Source organism: Dasypus novemcinctus, chromosome 19 (genome assembly GCF_030445035.2).
Source record: "Dasypus novemcinctus isolate mDasNov1 chromosome 19, mDasNov1.1.hap2, whole genome shotgun sequence".
NCBI classification, from domain to species: domain Eukaryota; kingdom Metazoa; phylum Chordata; class Mammalia; order Cingulata; family Dasypodidae; genus Dasypus; species Dasypus novemcinctus.
This window is the reverse complement of record NC_080691.1, coordinates 4,251,048-4,270,723: the sequence shown is the minus strand read 5'-3', so window position 1 is coordinate 4,270,723 and position 19,676 is coordinate 4,251,048. Positions and strand designations below refer to the sequence as shown.

The window sequence follows — 19,676 nt, the reverse complement described above, 5'->3', positions numbered from 1 at the left end:
TGCCATGCCTTTTATCAGTGCCCCACCCACCAAGTGGTAGGGACTCAATACCCTACTGACATACCTAATCAAAGCCCTAATCATAATTTAATCATGCCTGGGTATAGGCCAGTTTACAAACATAATCCAATATCTATTTTTGGAATTCATAACTATATCAAACGGCTACATTCCACTCACTGAATTCTAAAAAGACATTGCAATATTAAAACAAACCTTAAATCAGTAAAAAATGCAAGCACTAAATCACATCACAGTCAATTTAAAGAAATACACTTTGTCTTTGGGCAAAGTCCCCATCTGGATGTAGATGTCTGAAACTTACAAAAACAATTTATCTGCTTCCAATATGCAAATGGACAAAGGATAAACCTTTTCATTACAATATGGAGAAATTGGGAAGGAAACATGAGTCATGGGTCCTCTAGATTTTAGTAATCCTGCAGGGCATCCTCTGAACAATTTCAAAGTCTGAAAGTCATTCTTAAAAAGATGGTCTTTTCTCCTTGGGGTGTTATAGGAACCCACCCCTTCCACAGGCTTTCCAATGGCCATTTTCTTGGTTCCATCCTCATCAAGCATCTGGGTGTTGCCCTACCTCCAGAACTCACCCTGTGAGAGCACTGGGGTGACTTGCCACACTTTATCCAATCCCTGGGTTAGTGTCTTAACCCTCCTAGCACAGTGACATGAGGACAACATTCCCCCTAACTTTTAGCATACAGGTTCAACCCTCTCAGAGCAATGAGTTGACCACCTGGCCTTCCCTAACCTTCAGCATGCAGGTTCAACACTCTCAGAGCTATGAGTTGACCACCTGGGCTTCCTTGATCCATGGGGGACAGGTGCACACCTCTCAGTCCTATGGGGTGCTGATCTTAACTGTCCAAATCCTCAAGGAATGTTTTCCACCCTCTCTGTACCTTGGGGTGGCAAAAGTCTATCAGAACATTGGGCAGGAACATCCACCTTCTTCATCTAGTGGGGCAAACTCATCCTCTCTGTACACATGGGTGGGGTTTCTCTATTGGTCCAAGGTGATGTCTTAATTCCAGATCTCAGCTTCCATGGTTTTCTTCTTGAAGTTGTTTCCCCATCAATCTCTTCTTTTCATGTCCTTTTTATTCCAGGCTGACAGTGGTTTTGTTCATACAGCTCTCTCAAAATTCTGTTGGTTTAGCATGCAGGAAGCATGGATCTAAGCCATCAGACAGTAAAACTTTCCACAAGTCTTTCTGACATAACTGCATCTTCAATCCTGATTTACAAGTTCCAAGTTTAGTTAAGCCCTCCAATGGGGCACTTTCACCTGAGATCTTGATTTCCAGAGGCTTGGAATTTCCAGAATCAGTTTCTGTTTCCTTTGTACCCAACAAATCAGTCCTCAGCATATCTCCCACATCTAACATTTGAGTATAAGCTGCAAGCAGAAGCCAAGCTGCATTCTGCAAGTTCACTTGGAAATTTCTTCAGCTAAATACCCAGGCTCACCATTTTCAAATTCTGCCTTCCATAAAACACCTGGAGTTAATCTTGCTAAGTTCTCTGCAACTTTAAAACATGTATTGCCTTTCCTCCAGTTTCCAATAATAGTTTCATCATTTACTTCTAAGGCATCATTGAAAGTCTCTTTAGCATCCAGATTGCTATTAACAGTCTCTTCAAAGCACTGTAGGTCTTTTCTTCCAAACATCTCATAATTCCTCCAAAAAAATACCCCTTATCCATTTATAAAACCGTTCCAGCATTTTGGTAATTGCAAAAGCACTTCCCTACTCCTTGGTACCAAATTCTGTAATAGTCAGCAGAAAGGGTGCTGATGTAAAATACCAGAAGCCTGTTGGCTATTATAAAGGGTATTTATTTGGGGTAGGAGCTCACAGATACCAGGCAGCATAGGTTACTGCCCTCACCAAAGTCTATTTCCACCTATTGGAGCAAGATAGTTTCTAACATTGGCCAGAGTTCAGGCTTCCTGAGTTCCTGTCTTCCCAGGTCTTGTTTTTCTCTGGGCTCAGGGTTCCTCCCTTCCCAGGATTAGCTTCTTTCTTGGCTCAGTGTTCCTCTGTTCCTGGGGCTTGCTTCTCTTTCCTCTGTGTGCTTAACTTCCTGGGGTTCCAGCTTAAGACTTCAGCATCAAACTCCAACATCAAAACTCCAACGTTAAACACACTCCAACTCTGTCCTTTGCCATGTCTTTTATCAGTGAGTCCCCACCCACCAACTGGTGGGGACCCAACACCCTACTGACAGGGCTCAAAGTCCTAATCATAATTTAATCATGCCCAGGTACAGGTCATTTACAAACATAATCCAATACCTATTTTTGGAACCCATAACTATATCAAACTGCTACAATTACTTTTCTTGTTAATTGTATTTGATTATTTGTTGGCTTTATTTTTTAAGAAGTTTTGGATCATAGAAGGATTACAACTATGGTGGGGAGGATCATTGGTGTGAGGTGTCATTGATGGGAGATATAAGGGAGGGGTTCACCTATAAAGCATATAAATGTGTTCAAATTTTCATGGGGCATGGCCATAGTGGGTGGAGATTTACACAATAAATGAAAAAATATTGAATTCCCATCCTGGGGAGTTCTGCCACATTCTCTAAAGGAACAGCAAGAATCCCCGGAGTATGGCTGGGGTCAGTGACAAGTGAAGGAGAATGGTTCATTTATGGGCCCATGATATTGATGACTGTACTTAGGAACTTTTAATTTTGAAATTGTAACTTAGCTTAGTATTATAGGGTGCCTAAGAATTACCTCCCAAAAGCCCCCTTGTTGCTCAAATGTGGCCTCTTTCTAAGCTGAGCTTAACATATAAATGCATTACCTTCCCTCAGATTGGGACAGTACTTCAAGGATGAGCCTTCCTGGCACCTAGGGATTACTACCAAGCACCAATAAGCAATGCAACTGGAAAAAGACCTTGACCAAAAGGGATAAAATGTATAGACAAAGGAGTTTATATGGCTAAGAATTTCCAAGTGTCAAGAGGATACTAATGAAGGATGTTGTTAATGTGGAAAAATGTGGAAGGGATAGGTAATGGGGCATATGGGACTCCCTTATATTTTTTATGTAATATTTATGTAATTTAAGTAACCTTTAAAAACATAAAAAAATATATTTTAAAAAAACATTCAGAAAAATTGGTATAGAAGGAAATTTCCTCAACATAATGGACATTTATGAAAAACACATACCAATGGGGACAGCCTTAAAGCATTTCCCCTAAGACAAGTAATGATACAAGGATACTTGTTTTAATCATTGCTATTCAATATTATACTGAAAGTTTTACCCAGAAGCATTAAACAAGAAGAAAAAAAATAATCCTGTACCTACCATGAAAAAAATAAAATGAAGGGTAGCAAACGTAGCTCAATAATTGTACATTTGCTTCCCATGTATCAGGTCCTGAGTTCAATATTCAGTATCTCCTAAAATAAATAAATAAGCAAAGTGAAGATGAAGAAATATTAATACTTGTGATTGACATTGCTTTTGTGATAAAAATGAAACTGGCTAGTGTTATGGAGCATGGAGTAGGGAAATGTTAGGGCAGAGACCACATAGTAGTCTCTAGAACATTTTATTCTTACTAAAGCTAAGATAAAAGGGGAAGCCTGTTGTATAATTTCATTTTTGTAGGTCAAAAGTTAAAATTTAAGTATCTACCACAGAGTACTATGCAATTTTGTGGTTTTCTTACTAAGAATTAGAATTTATATTTGAATGGAATTGAAGAATTTTATTTTATTATTTTATTATATTATTATTTTATATATATTATTTTATCATATTGTGATTATTTTATTTTTTTATTGAATGGATTTGGCAAAGTACAACAAGAGTGACTGCTGTTTGGTATATTTTCTTTTGGGGACAATTAAAATGTTCTAAAAAAGATTATGGTGCTAAGTGCAAAATTCTTTGTACACTTAAATTTTTAATTTTTGGACATGCTAATTATATATAAATAAAGCAGTTAAGATTTCAAAAAAATATCCAAATTTAGTGGATTTTAAAATCTGAATATGGTTACAAATATCACTAGAAAAACACTCTAGTATATACAAACCTATACTGATATGCATATGAAAATAATTTTCCTTTTATTAAAAATATGCAACTGTGCTTATGATTATTTGCACATTTAATGTAGACATTTCCTATATTGCACCATGCACTCTAAGGGCATAGATCTCAAAAGCATCAGCATATTGAAATCTCTTGGAAACTTTAACAAATTCTAATGCTGGGTTTCTAGCATTAGAAATCATGATTTAATTGTTCCCATGTGTGACTTGGGTGTTGAGAGTTTGAAAACTCCAGGTATGATTCTTATTAATATCAAAGTTGAGAATGTATTCTCTAAAGAATAAACTTTCTGACCCCAAACAAGACCTTGGTACTTATAGTGAGTAGTAGGTGGATCTGCAGCATTAGCATGTCTGGGAGGATAGTAGAAAAGCAAAATGAAAAACCCTATCCAAGACCAATGGAATTAAAAGACACTACTAATGGGAAGTAGATGTGGCACAACTGACAGAGCATCTGTCTACCATATGGAGGGTCCAGGGCTTCATACCCAGGGCCTCCTGACCCATGTGGTGAGTTGGCCCATGCACAGTGCTGCTGTGTGCAAAGAGTGCCAAGCCACACAGGGGCATCCCCATGCAGGGGAGCACACATGCAAGGAGTGTGCCCCACAAGGACAGCCACCCTGCTTGAAAAAAGTACAGCCCACCCAAGAGTGGCACCACACACAAGGATTGCTGACACAGCAAGATGACACAACAAAAAAGAGACACAGTTTCCCAGTGCCACCTGAAAATATAAGTGGACACAGAGGAACACACAGCAAATGGACACAGAGCAGACAATGAGTGAGGAGGGGAGAGAAATAAATAATCTTTTAAAAAAAGGCACTACTGGTAATGTTGGGCTATCTTCTGCCATTTTGTTATTTGGCCTTTGTGAGTGTTATATATTTTTGTGACCCTTGATTCTTCTATTAATGCCAACTTCCATATTTATTTGATTTTCTTTATTGTACATTTTGGTCATCTCTATCTGGATATATTTTTCATATATTTTCCTTGTGGTTATTTATAATGATCATATTTCTTTTGATATTTTATAACTATTACTGTTTATAATTATTTTTCATGCTCTAAAGCTCTTTATGTGCCCAGGGTCTTCCCACTCATGTCTTTTTTTAAAAAAATTATTTATTTATTTCTCTCCTCTTCCCCCCCCACCCTGGTTGTCTGTTCTCTGTGTCTATTTGCTGCCCCACTCATGTCTTCTCTATGAGAACTGTGTAGTTTGAGTCCTAAGATATTTTATCAATTTAGAAAATTGTGCATGCAAGTTTAACAGAATTGTATAGAAAGAGTTGAATATTAATTATAATATACCAATCATAGACAATAGTCCCATTCTTAGAAAGGGAATGGGCACTGTTCAAAATCTTCCAAGGTCTCTAAATAGTATCATACATCTCCATGTCATTGATTCTTGGAAGGAATAATTCTACCAACATCAAAATCTCACAGGATGAATTGAGAAAATGACAGATTTTATGGCTATATTTCCATCTTTGATATCAGAAAATATGATATTATTAAGATAACTAAAAATAGATGCCATAATTTAAACTAAGTAATCCAGTAAATATTCATCATAAATTTGATAGGAAACACAAAAATTATTTTGGCAAAATGGAAAAGGGAATCCTTTGAAATAATCTAATAGGCCCCTAAAGGGCTTAGGACAAAAATATACTTTTTAAACTTGTATACAAATAAATGACTTCCTGATGAAAATTTATTATCAGTGCTATTAATAAAATTCTATATTAAATTATTTTTATATGGAAAACAAGGAATGTAAGTATTTATAAATTTATACAGTTAGGAGTACATATTCTTTTTTACCCCACCATTACCAATCTCAGTTTGGGTTTCTGTGAAAGGGTTTGGGTCAATGAACAGATAGTTTTTATTCAATCATCCTTGAAACTGACTCAGTTTAAGTATATGGGTAGCCCCCATGGACATCCACATTAATGCCCGACATTCCTTGGTTTGTTACTTCTTCATAACTCTTAAATTACTTACCTCACAAGTGGTTTCCATCAATATTAATCCCAATACTTGGGCTTTAATAATAACAAATGCCCAAATCAGTGTCTATCATTCTGTCATCACTTCTGAGCCTCTTCATACACTAAACTTTGATGATGAAAGATAAAACAGACAAGCTAGACTCCTGACCACTTGGAGTTCATTGTGTAATGGAGGATGTAGTCAAGAAGTGTATTTTACAGTGGTACAGACTTTGGTAGAACACAGAGGTTCTGTTTAGCTTTAGATAGGCACTAGTATTGGACTTGAATATTCAAGAAGGTTTTAAAAATTGTTATATTTAGGTCAGACTTGGAAAGAAAGCCATCTTGGATGTTGGTGTAAAGTCTACCAGCAATAAAGGACTTCATAGATAAGTCATTAATGAACTTTTAGAGGGAAGAAACTCCTATGTTACCTCACAAATCCTAAAGCAATGGAAATGAACACTAGTAACCACTTTGACCCTGTAAGATATATACAAGTCATGTCAAACAACAGTAGCAGAATGTACATTCTTTTCAAGTGTACCTGGGATATTCTACAGGGTAGACCATATATCTGGGCATAAAAATGTCTAAAAATTTTTAAAAATTAAATATATTCTTGAACAATAATGGAATAAAAATAAAATTCAATTCCAGAAAGAAACCTGGAAAACTCACAAATACACAAAAATCAACATTTTTGAGCAACCAATGATTCAAAAAAATCATGAGGAAATTAAAAAATACTTTGAGATAAACTAAAACCATGACAATATACTAAAACTTATGGGATGAAATTAAAGTCATGTTCAGAGGATAATTTATATATATATAAACAGTTACTTTTAATAAGAAAAACTTTAATTCAGTAACCAAAAACTTAACCTTATATCTTGAAGAACTATGGAAAGAAAAGAAAACTAAGCCCAATGTTATGAGAAGGAAGGAAATAATAAGGATTAAAATGAACATGCATAAAATAGAGAAGAGAGGAAATAATACAGAAAAAACAAAACCAAAAGTTGGTTCTCTGACAATAAAATTGCCAAAACTTTAGCTACAGTGACAATGAAAAGAAAAACATGAATAACTAAAGTTAGAAATGAAATTGTATATAACTACTGACTATAGAAATTGAAAAATTATAAGATGATACTATGAACAACTGAACACCAAAAAAAATTATAAAAGTCATGCTTTATTTTTGAACCTGATTCAGAACCTAGCTGACTAAATCACATCTTCCAATTTGGGGGCTCTGGTGAAGTCTCCAAATAGTAAATGTGACCAGGCCTCATTTACTTATATTTTATAAGTCCTGACTATATTCAGAAATTTTTAAACCAAAAAAACTCTCTTCCATTTTATTGTATCAACTTTTGCCTCACCATTCTCATTGCCAATTTTTGACTACTTTTGTATTCATTTTTCTTTCAAATCTATTTCATTACTTTTAATTACATTGTTCAAGGTTCTAGGTCTTTACTTTTCATTACTGTAAGCAATAACCATATATGACTATTAAATTTAATTAAATACCACTAAAAATTCAGAGCTAGTGCTAAAATTCAGCACTAGCCAAATGTCATGCCCAATAACTGTATGTGGCTATCAGCTGCTGTAATGGAGTGTGCAGATATAGAACACTCTTCATTGCAGAAATAACAACAGGCACAGATATTTCTTCTATTTTTTCCAGTTATAAATGATTTATTTTTTTCTTCTCTATTAATTCTCTTCCATATGTATACCAGTAATGGTTACTTTTATTTCTTTTAACTTGTTACAGTAGGTATTTATATCATTTAGGTATTTTAATTTATATAAGTATTTGACCTAATACAAGACCAATAATTATCTCAGGAATATTGGTCTAGGTTTGTGACTCTGGTAATATGTAAAATATTCAACAATTAGTATTGGTTTTCCTAATGTATGTTTATTATGTGTGCCAAGGTTATTTAGAAGAATTTTCACCCTTATTTTCAGTTCATAAATTATATTTTTCATGTTTTTATTTTCCATTATTTTCTGGATTTATTTTCTTTTGAATAGGGAATATTGTTCATCCCTTTCAAAGTTCTGATATTTGCAACCATCCTATTACATGAAACACTTATAGCATGGGTCCATGAGTTCTTTAAAGGTAGTTTTTTTTTTTCTTTTGGTGTGTACTTCCTTAATGTATACTTTGTTGAATAATTGTGGAAATTATTCTACCTTTGAGAAAGTAGGAAGGACTTTTATTGTTAAAACAAAAAGAGATACAGGCCTAAATGATGTTAAATAGAGTACATTGGACTGAGATGTAGCCTCCCATGCTAAGCCCTATGTCAGGAAACCTAAGCTTACCTAAGTTCCTATCTCTGTAAGTTCTTCTGTCCCCGATACTGAATCTTGGGAACAACCAATCATAAAGCAACAGCTCCCTTCTTCTGTAGTTTAGTTCCTCATAGTCAAGGTTAAGCCAAGGTAGGAAAACTATCCTGTGCCAATCAATAAGATTATTTTCTTTAAGACTATCTTATTCTGCCTATAGAATGCTTATTGCTCTCACTCTTCAGAACACTTTCCATTGTATGGCTTGTATATTATCAGATTCATGAAGAGCTTTAAAAGCTGTGAGAGACAAAAAGTTCATTTCCTTTGGATTTTTGGTGGTTTTACTTTTGGCAATTTTGGATATGAGAACAGGAACCAATGGTGATTACTAATAACACTGGAGGCAAGAAGACAGGCAAAATGGGCTGTTAAATCCTTTGTGTTTTCTTTACTCTCCACCATTTCCAAGGTTCAATGATGAGTTCCTTTCAGATCTGAGCTCCACTATTTTTGCATTTGAGCTCTCTGATTTGCTAGCTCTCAATCCAAAGGTTAGTGGGTCAATCTTAATGATCAGTGTCCAAATTTTGAGCTTGGACTGAGTTCCTAGCTTTTTGGTATACCAGTTTCATATGTGCAACAATTGGTTTCTTTGTTCTGTACACAAGAAGTAAAATAATAAAGGGGGATCCTCATATTTATCTGAAAACTTTGATTCCCTACACTCTGGCATATTACATATTCAAAGTTTGTGGGACTGGAAGCTGTGCCAATCTAACAAATAGCAAAATCTCATGAAAGACAACCTGGAATTTCAGGGCCTGTTCTAGGGGTCACCCAATTAGACAAAATTACTCATCACTTCAGAAGAAGAGCTCTAAAATTAAACAGCTGAATGGAATGTCCACTTTAATTAGTACTCACAATTTACTTAGATATTACAAGACTTGGCAATAGTTTCATAAAAGGATGCTTTGCAAAAGGCAAATGAGAAAGTGTAAGCTCATGGGATTTCTATATTTATTTCTATGATTTTGCATTTGACAAATGGATAATTTATTTTTAATTGAAGTTATAAGCTCTCTATTTATGTCCATCTGTATGTTTGATGTATGATACTTTCCTACCTCTAAATGGTATTACCAAATTAACTTCTGAAATTCCTTCAAAGGATCTCTGTTCAAGTTGGCAGATATATAAAATAAGCACTTAAAAATATAAATTAATTCTCCAATTGTTCCAGAAATTAAGGAAAATAAACTAACAGTATTTTCAGTGTAAACAGAGTGTTCATAGAAATGAATCCAAATATTTCAAGAAAATCAAAGTTTTCACAATTCAGGTAAAAACAAGGCAAAGGAGACTGATTTAATATCATTAGTTAAATAAAAATAACTATATCTTTGGAATTATCAATACAAGTATAATTAAGGATAATTTTATTCTATTTGGGTTTGTTCTTCCTAAATTTATAGTTTTCTAATCAAATAATCAAGCATTATATCTACTAGATCCTTAAGATGATCAAAAGTGTAAACTGTGTTCAGAAGGATGTTGTGTTAAAGACAGTCTGCAAGAGCTTTTTATAACTTAAATATGTAAAGTATGCAGGATGTATTTTGTTAAAAGAAAGGAGAAGAGTTGTGCCTTAAGGTAAAATGACATGTTGTTACAAAATGAGAAACAATAATATGTAGGACAATCCTGAATATAGAAAGTTGTAGAAAGTTTACAGAAAAGAGATTTTATTTATCATGGTCAAGTGGGGACCTCATATTTTTTAATGTAACATTTAAAAGAAAATAAAAAGAAAAACAAACAAATATCAAACAAAAAAGAATTGGTAGGTTTATAAGATTTTTAAGAGTTTTCTTATCAGACTGTCCCCCACGCAAAAGTATTCAGTTTTCTTTCTGTTAAAATGACAAAGTATTCTTGGATAATTCATCTGCTCTTAATAAGAATTTTAAAAAGGCTGTTCTAAAATATCTGAGCAACTTGATTAGAAAGCAAAGATTTTGTATTTTATCCAAAAAAATCCTGTGCTTTATACTGATCTTTTCCTTTATTGTTTAAGAGAACAAGTCTTTTTACTTTTGAAATAATTTTTTTTTACCATCATGCTATATCTTCTCCTCATTTTAAAAATCTTTTGTTGTCACTTTAAGTAGGGAACTAAATATTTCACATGATCCTGTTTAATAAAATGTTAAAATGTGACAACTTTTGACATATTTCTTACAAAAATTGAACCATAAGTGATACTTTCTTGAACTCAAACTCTTGGGATTTTCTTTTTTTCTCTCTCTCTTTTTTTTAATTCATTTTTTTTTAAAATATTACATTAAAAAAATATGAAGTCCCATTCAACCCCACAGCCCCCACCCCCCTACAGAATCACTCTCTTCCTTCATCATGACACATCCATTGCACCTGGTAAGTACATCTCTGGGCATCGCTGCACCCCATAGTCAATGGTCACATCATAGCCCACACTCTCCCACGTTCCATCCAGTGGGCCCTGGGGGGATCTACAATGTCCCGTAGTTGTCCGTGAAGCACCACTCAGGACAACTCCAAGTCCCGAAAACGCCTCCCCATCTCATCTCTTCCTCCCATTCCCCGCACCCAGCAGCCACCATGGCCACCCTTCCCACACCAATGCCACATTTTCTCTGTGGACATTGGATTGGTTGTGTCTCTTGGGATTTTCCAGAGACCAAATGGAAAATGACAAAAGGATTTTTTCTTTTACATTGTAAAAAGAGAAGTGTTAAAACTAGTTTTATTTGATATGCTAGTTGCAAAGGAAGTGTTATCAAATTAAAAAGGATTTTGTAATTTTCTGTTGGTTAAATGTATAAGATAAATTGTTAATATAAACATTTCAAAAATTATATGAAGTTCTTCAAGTCTTGTCAATAACCTTGATGTCCAGGAGCTGTCCAAGTACTGATATATCTGATATTGGACAACAGTATTACTAGTCATAACTTCAGTTGTTCTTAAAATAATATTTCTTGAACTCTCATCTGATATTTCACTTTTGCACAACAGCAATAAATTAACTATGGACATTTTGGACTTTTCATCATCTACAAATAATTTTTGCTCAGGTGTATCCATGAAAACACAATCAACACAGGCCAGTGTGTTATGAACAAAAAAGATTGTCTCAGAGACCTACAGAAAGGGCTATGTCAACCTCTCTGAGGCACAAAATTCTAATGACATATTTAAAATAACTATGAGAGCATACCACTGTACTGAGTCAAGATATCCAGAATTTTAGTGAAGAAATTGATAAATTCATGAGATTGATAACAGATCACATGAAAGAAGGATTCATTGCCTAAGGCTAAATGAACTGATAAAGAATGATGACAGTTTTGTTTGGATTGTTGCTAATATTTTATGTTCTATTTTCTAGATACAAGGGATTAAGCTATATATAATTCATGAAACATGCATACTTTATTCTTTCTTTATGCTGACCCCACCAGATTTTGAAAACTCTTATGGAATATTCTATTTATGGCCTTATGTAATACCTAATAATAATTGTATTATGGTAATACAAATATTTGCATCATTATATCAGGGTCTGTCCTCCTTGTTAACAGGAAATAATTGGAGTTAATGGTTATATAACCAAGTCTTAGGAATGTTAACTCAAGGACACAGAGGAAATTGCAAATCTATCGCTTTTTAGAGTCTGCATCTTGATGCAGTTGCCTGTGCTAATCCAAATTGTTTTAAAGCTATAGCAGAAGCTGCTGAATTAGTTAAAGCCTCAGCAAACTAAACTGAGTATAACTAATATTTTTCCTTCATAAAACTGTCTTATGAGTTCCTTTTACTTTACCTCTTGACCTTCACCTAAAATGCTGCAATGCTCTTAATCCTGCTACTCCACTACTTTTATCTGATGGTGTTCCCTTGACTGTAAACTGTTAACTTCAAAATTAACAACTCCATTAATGCTCTTATGATCAATCCAGATGTCATTTTGTTGTTAATGCTTCTTATGCTAGAAATTTTCATGATACATTCCAAGCTGGCTATGTGGTTACCACTTACTGACTGAATAATGTAGACTTCCATAATTTTTTTCTGCCATAGAGGAGGAGGCCTATGATCTTATCCAAACCTTCCTTTCATGTGAAGGAAATTCTAACATCTGTAGTGATAACAGATATGCTTTTGCTTCAATTCATGACTTCAGCATGCAATGGAAACAAAGACTGTTCCTAACTTTTCTGGAACTCCAGTTGAAAATTGAGGACAATTATCTCCTTTCTGCCATTTTATTCCCAACTATGGTTGCCATCATTAAGATAGCTACATGTATAAAAAGAACTGAGCCTGAATATTTCTTAAAATGTTCTTCAATACGTTCATGTGAAAACAGCCACTACTAAAAGATCTGTTAGTATAAACTTAAGTTAAAGCTCTTTGTGAATTAATTGAACCAAAATTTTAGTTTTTGCCCTCATGTGTAATCATACCATTCCCTTTGGTGAATACAAACTCTTCCCATATGAGATAGTTCATAGCAGACCTGTCCTTGTGAATAAAATTGAGGACTGATAACTTGTTGTCACATTGTGATATAACACACTTTGTAAATCCTAAAGACCTTATGTCAAAGATTATCTTCAATGGGTAAAGGACACCTTTCCTGTCCCACATGACAGACACCCCATTAATCATAATCTGACACCAGGATAATGGGTCTACTGGAAATGACATAGACAAAAGGCAGCCCAGATCTTCATTAAAATGAACCCTGCTAATTACTACTAATTTCTGACAATGCATCTTAATGACAGGGTATTGAGCCATAGGTCCACATCACTCAACTAAAAAAGGTTCCATCAGACTCCTGGACTTGTTCTAAGTCTGGAAACTTTAAAATAAACTAGCCTGGAAGTGAAGCAGACAATGTAATGTGGTAGACTACTTATTCCCAAGTGCTCACATAAGTGAGATCTCAAAAAGACTTTAAATAACACTTATAATGCTTATGTTTTTCTATGCTTTATCCTTGCACTGGCCTGGAAAGACAATACCATTTTATGCTTCTCCAAGGACATTTCAAAGGGAAGTAACATCACAGGCTGTTGGATTTGTCACCACAAACCCTGATTGATGCACAGCTCAGGGGTTCTCATTGTCCTACCCATACCAAATTTCTTTCTTGTCCAAAATAAACTATTAGGGCATTAGCCTAACCATCACGTCTCTTTGGATCAAACTGCATATTTGTTTTATATTAAATATGAATACTAGACCCAAGGTCCTCTTTACTCTGCTTTAAGCTTTCTTAGACCTATAAACTTATAGCTAAGAATTAAGAATTATAAAAAAAGTTTATGGTTACTGAATTGTTATATAAATGCATTTTTCCTTTTTTTAGTATAATATAGAATAACCAAAAAAATAATACCTGAAATTAATGAATTTGGCTAGCTCAGCCTCACCCTTATTTATGGTTATTTGAAACTTGGCTTTTCTTTGTGTATACTTACTGTTGTGATGGTTATTATAGTCTGACCTTACATTTGTTTAGTTATTTCAAAGCTAGGCTCACCCTTGTGTAAGCTTACTATTTGGATGGTTATTATAGTCTGATCTTTGGTTTGTTTATGGTTATTTGAAAACTGCACTCACCCTTGTGCACCTTTATATGGTGATGGTAACCACTCTACCCACCCCTGTTGGAACCCATAACAACTCTAAACTCCTCAAAATCTGGAAGGCAGATTTTTGGGCCCTGCACAAATGACCTCTTTGTTAGACTAGCAAAGAAATTCTTCTCTCTTAGAAAACCAGTGTCTCAGGAATTGGTCTTTAAAGAGCCAAAGAATAATTTCTGTGGCATTCCACCATCTTCCATTTAGTCCCTTGGAGAAATCTACCACCAAGCATGGGGGCCTCACACCAACAAAATTGTAAGCATTGTTAGATTTTCATCCAAGAATTGCTGTAGCATGGCTAACTGACAGGTGAGTGCTAACTACCCATGGCTACCAGCTACACTAAGGTTGTAATAGCATTTTTATGACAAAAAAAAAATCTTTTAAAATAAAACCTTAACATTTTGGGTCTTTTCCTTGATTTTATTTGCTTTTTTAATGAATTTTTATATTAGGACATTTTATGTGAGAACTGCCCAAAAAGTATTAAAAAATAAATATCCATGTTATCCCGTATTTTAATATTGTATGGAGAAGGGGGAAAAGGGTTTGATGTTGGGTATATGGGAGTTTCCTATATTTTCTATGTGACTTTACTGTGTCCTAAAACTTTTTTGAAGACATAAAAAAAAGAGGATGTAGACACTGAGGAAGTAATGGAAGAGACTGCCTTGCCACTGCACATATAAGGCAACACAAATTACAGTGATGAAATGCAAAACTCGAAAATTTTTTTTATATTTTTCATTTTTAATACCCCAATTTATTTTCTACCTTATTTTAGTTTTTCTAAATTATTATGTATTCTATTTCTAATCTTTAAACATATTATTACTATTGCATTTTCTTATTAATTTAATTTGGCAATATACTAGACTTCATCTTTGAAGAAGTTTTGGAACAGAAGGGTTCAACTATGGCAGGGGAGGAGCACTGATGTGGGGTGTCATTGATGGGGTAGGCATGGGTGGGAGAGAGTTCTCCAGGGCATGAATATAGATTACATAGATATGTTCAGATGTTTATTGGGTATTGACATACATGGTAGAGTATCACATGACAACCGAGGGAGTGCTGAGTTCCCATTCTGGGAAACTCTATTGCACTCCCGAATGGAGTAGCAACAGTCTCCCAAGTACAAGGGCAAAGACCAGAGAAGAAGATGGTCCAATGATGGGCCCTTGATACTGATGACTATGCTTATGAACCTATGTGCTTGAGTTTTCAACTTGGCCTAGAGTTGCAGGGTGCCTAAGAGTTACTTCCAGAGAACCTCCATGTTGCTCAAATGTGGCCACTCTCCAAGTCAAACTCAGCATGCAATTGCATTACCTTCCCCACAGCATGGGTCATAACTCCTGGGGGTGAGCCTCCCTCTTGCCAAGCGATTATTACTAAGTACCAGATGGTGATGCAACTAGAAAAAGTCCTTGAATAAAAGGAAGAAACAGTAAAAACAAATGAGTTTATATGACTAAGAGACTTCAAAATGAGTTGGGAGGTCACTTATGCACAGCTCAGTAGAATCTCAGAGACAGCCAAAGTAGATACAATCCTGGTTCTCCTGAGAACTATGAAGACACATAGGCCCTACAGTCATAACAGATGGCTCTGGAGTTCGGTGCCTTGCCAGTGGGCCCTACTTTGGAATTTGTGCTCTTGTGTGTAATAGAGTTGGACTCAGATGTGATCTTTCTATGCATGCCTATTCTGTCACTCTTACTGAACCTGTGGTTGGTGCTGGGAATAGTATATGCTCAGGAGGCTTGAATCTCTGGACTGCCCATGTGTCAGCTAGGCCCTGAGCTGCAGCAGAGTTGCAACACCGACTCTCTTGTTCAATTGGCTTACCCAGGTTGCTGATAGGGTGGTGAGGATGGCCAACCACCACACCAGGGAACCAAGATAGTCTACAGCTGCAAGCAGAATTCCATCCATCAGTCATGTAGGATCTAAGCCCCCTCTCAATTTAGAGGTGGAATGGACATCACCATTCAGTGTCCTCAGGATGGAGGAATAAAATATGGATTAGAGTGGACTTACTGGTATTCTACTATAGAATTATTGTGACTCTAGCAATGGAAGCCATTATATCATTGATGTGGAGATGGTGGCCATGGGAGTTGCTGAAGACAGGAAGAGGAAAAAAGTGGTGTGCTATTGGGGCATTTTCAGGACTTGGCATTGTCTTGGATTGTACTGCAGGGATAGTACATTATATATCCTGCCATAACCCACTGACTGGACTTGGAGAGAGTATAAACTGCAACATAGACTATAATCCATGCTGTGTAGCAATGCTCCAAAATGTACTCATCAAATGTGATGAATATATCACACTAATGAAAGAAGTTGTCAATGTGGGAGGAGTGGGGGTTGTGGGGAGTGGGAAATACGGGAACCTCATATTTTTTATTGTAACATTTTGTGTGATTTATGTATCTTTAAAATAAAAAGATAACAACAAATAATAATTTTTAAAAAGAAATAAATATTACTCTTTGGTTAAAAAAATAATAAAGTGAATTGGGAAGAAAGAGCCTGCTTTTGCACAGTATCAATCACACTATAGATACAACTGGTCTAGAGGATTAAACACATCATAGAAGAGCATGAAAACTGTACTAAAATAGTCCATATGCTTCCATGAACTACAAGTTACTGTAACAATGCATGTCCACTTTCATGTTTAAGTTACTGGATCTGCAAAACATTCACAACTCAAGTAAATTTTGGTCAGCTACTCATTTATACTCTGAGTACCACAGAACCTTGGATGCAAAGGACAAGTGACAGCATTCCTAGTAATGGGTCTATAAACAAGATCATTTTGGCTGTACTGACATTGTTCTGCCAGGCAACATTTTTATTGTGGAAATTTTATAGGCTATTTGCCTGGGCAGTAAATTGCCTTAACAGCTGGTAAATACCTGGGCAATGTGCACTTGGTCTCCTCACAGCCCCTTAAAAGTTTATAAATCTAAAACTTCTCACTGGACTACTGCCCTCAATCTACATTCTCAAGCAAAACAGGATAAACCCAGGGAGTTAATGATTCTGGTTTTGCCTCTTTTGGCAGATTGTTGCTACCTTGCCTTATGGCTAACCCAGCTGAAAACAGGATTGGCTATTTATCAATTACAATAGGAGAAATTACTAAATCTCCTACTAGAGCTATTGCAGCAAAACAAGTCATTAGATTTACTTGCTTAACTTGTTTTAGACAATAACACTGCCAAATGTGATTACTTAGAAGAACGAGGAAGGATTTTCACCATTGCCAACACCACCTGCTCTACTTGAGTAAACACTTCTATGGAAGCTGTTCCACAGATAACTCAATAGCATAAAAAAATTAAAACATTCCACATGGTTTAAACAGGTAAGGCCTTCCTCAGGAACCTGATTTGATTACTTTGCTTTCAGTTGGTTCAAATCATGGGCCCTGGGCTTAGGAGCATACTATGAGGTGGGCATTTGGGCATTTTTTCAATCATAGCACTCATTTTATTCTCCCTGGTGCACTGTTTGTCTTCAAAAGTTTTGAATGCATATCACCAGCCACTTGTGAAGCAGCAAATGATTTCTTTATGTCTGGAGTCACATAAAAATGATAAATAAGGAAAAATTGACATCATCATGACTATGTGCCTAACATGAAAATAACCTGTAAGTACTACTCTAAGACCTTAGTAACTGAAAATGGGTTCAACACCTTAAATTTTGATCAATAGTTGAGAATCAGATCAAACTGGGGGAAACTGTTAAAGAAATTAATTTATACCCAGGCTGGTTTCCCTCATACTAAGCCCTCTACCAGCAAACTGAAGCTTAACTAAAGTCCTATCTCCTGTAAGTTTTCATTTTCCCGGAATCTGAAACATGAGCACAACCTGCCTTAACTTGCCAGCTTCTTTCATCTCTGCCTTCAGCAGGAAACTTGACTCTGTTCTGTTTATTTTTGCGCAGAATTCTGTCCCCAGTTCCTGTGATTTGTTTAAATTCTCTTCCTCACTCAGTACCCCATTTTCCTTGCACATTTTATTTCTGCGACCCTCCCATCACACAGCAATTCAGTTTAACCCTCCCCACTATTTTCTCCATCAGGCGTTTCTGTCTCAGGTTTCTTCCCTACTAGGTTCCTGCCTCTGGGAGTCAGATGGCGTTACTTCAGTAAGGTGGGTCCCTCCAGAGAAGTCAATTCTGCATTTAGCATCCCAGTAACACTAATTAGATCGCAAGAGTGCACCACTTAACCACGGCCATTCTGCCCTGTTTTCACTCCCCGCCCTCCACCCAGAGGCCCTTTGTTTTCAATAGTCCTTAGAGGCTTGTTTTCCACCTTGGGTCTCTGTGGATGGACTTGGGTCTAGGTGCCTGGATATGCATGGGGTTCTAACTCACAGCTGTGAGTTCTTCTAAAATCTTTTTCTTCAGTGAGAGGGACTCATGCTGCTGGCCGCTCTGGAGAACTCCCAGGCATTACAAGCGGCCCATTGAGAGGGAAGGGAAGAGGACTGGCAAGGCTGGATAGAATTTTCCCACCTGACATTTTCTCTTTCTTCAATTCAGTGTTTGTGGAGTCCTTCTCTAGCTTCTGCCATCCTGCAGAGCTCCGGAATCTGCCTGTAGTCACGGAATGGCATCTCTGAAGTTTTTTTCAGGGGATACTTCCGTCGCTGTGTTGATGACGTCACCCTCTGTTAGGTTCCGGGGGAAGCTGAGGGAGGGAGTTGTCTTAGAAATCAGACCAGGAGCTGAAATCAGTTTAAGCAAAGCCTTTAATGAGAGGGAGAGAGTGCTCAGCAGTAGGGCTGAGTCAGAACAGACTGCAGCAGCCAAGGAAGGGGACGGGGGTGTATTTATAACTCTTTTGGGGGCTATACTACAAAGAGGCTAGTTTGTGATGGTTTATGGTAGGTTTGCAGTTTTAAGGTAAGGGCAAGATAACTCATATTAATATAACCTGTGTATAAATTCAAACTTATTTTATATCCAAAATGCCTAGAAAGCCAATTGAGAAGTATAAACTCTATAGGCTTTGGATATTCAGGGAGGATGCAAGGCAAATGTTTCAAGTCCATCTGGAATGTGGGGGGCTCATGCTAAAAGCCTACCTGGAATGTGGGGGATATGTGTTAAGTCAGCCTTACCTGGAGGAAATAGCTTATCTAATAATCAGATAAAACACTTAAAGAAACTAACAAAAAGTCCTTTTGCATACAAGCACCTTTTGATTCTCCACTCATTTCCTCTGTATAAAAGGGACCCAAAAATTCTATTTGGGGTTCAGGTTTTTTTAGGACAGGAGTCCGTGGAGTCTGGTGGGTTGAAATAAATCATCTCCCTTCTCAGAGGTCTCGTGTCCTGGCCTTTGATACCACATACACCCGGCTTCTCTTCTACTACAATATAGGCTTTGTAGTACCATCTGTGTCCCTCAGACAAGGGTTGCTACTATCAGACCTGAATGTTTAGGGAGGAACCTGGGAGGAAAGAGGGAGAGGAGCTTTGGTTTCATATC

General features: G+C 36.2%; 1 long non-coding RNA gene across 1 annotated transcript in view; it reads right to left on the bottom strand.

Annotated features, from left to right (window-relative positions):
* LOC139436965 (uncharacterized) overlaps nt 1-18,810 on the bottom strand; it is a 163,828-nt gene extending 145,018 nt beyond the window's left edge. Inside the window, exon 1 of the long non-coding RNA XR_011646457.1 lies at nt 18,698-18,810. This is a non-coding gene — a long non-coding RNA (uncharacterized lncRNA). The remainder of the gene's footprint in view (nt 1-18,697) is intronic.
* Between the last annotated feature and the right edge of the window lie 866 nt (nt 18,811-19,676).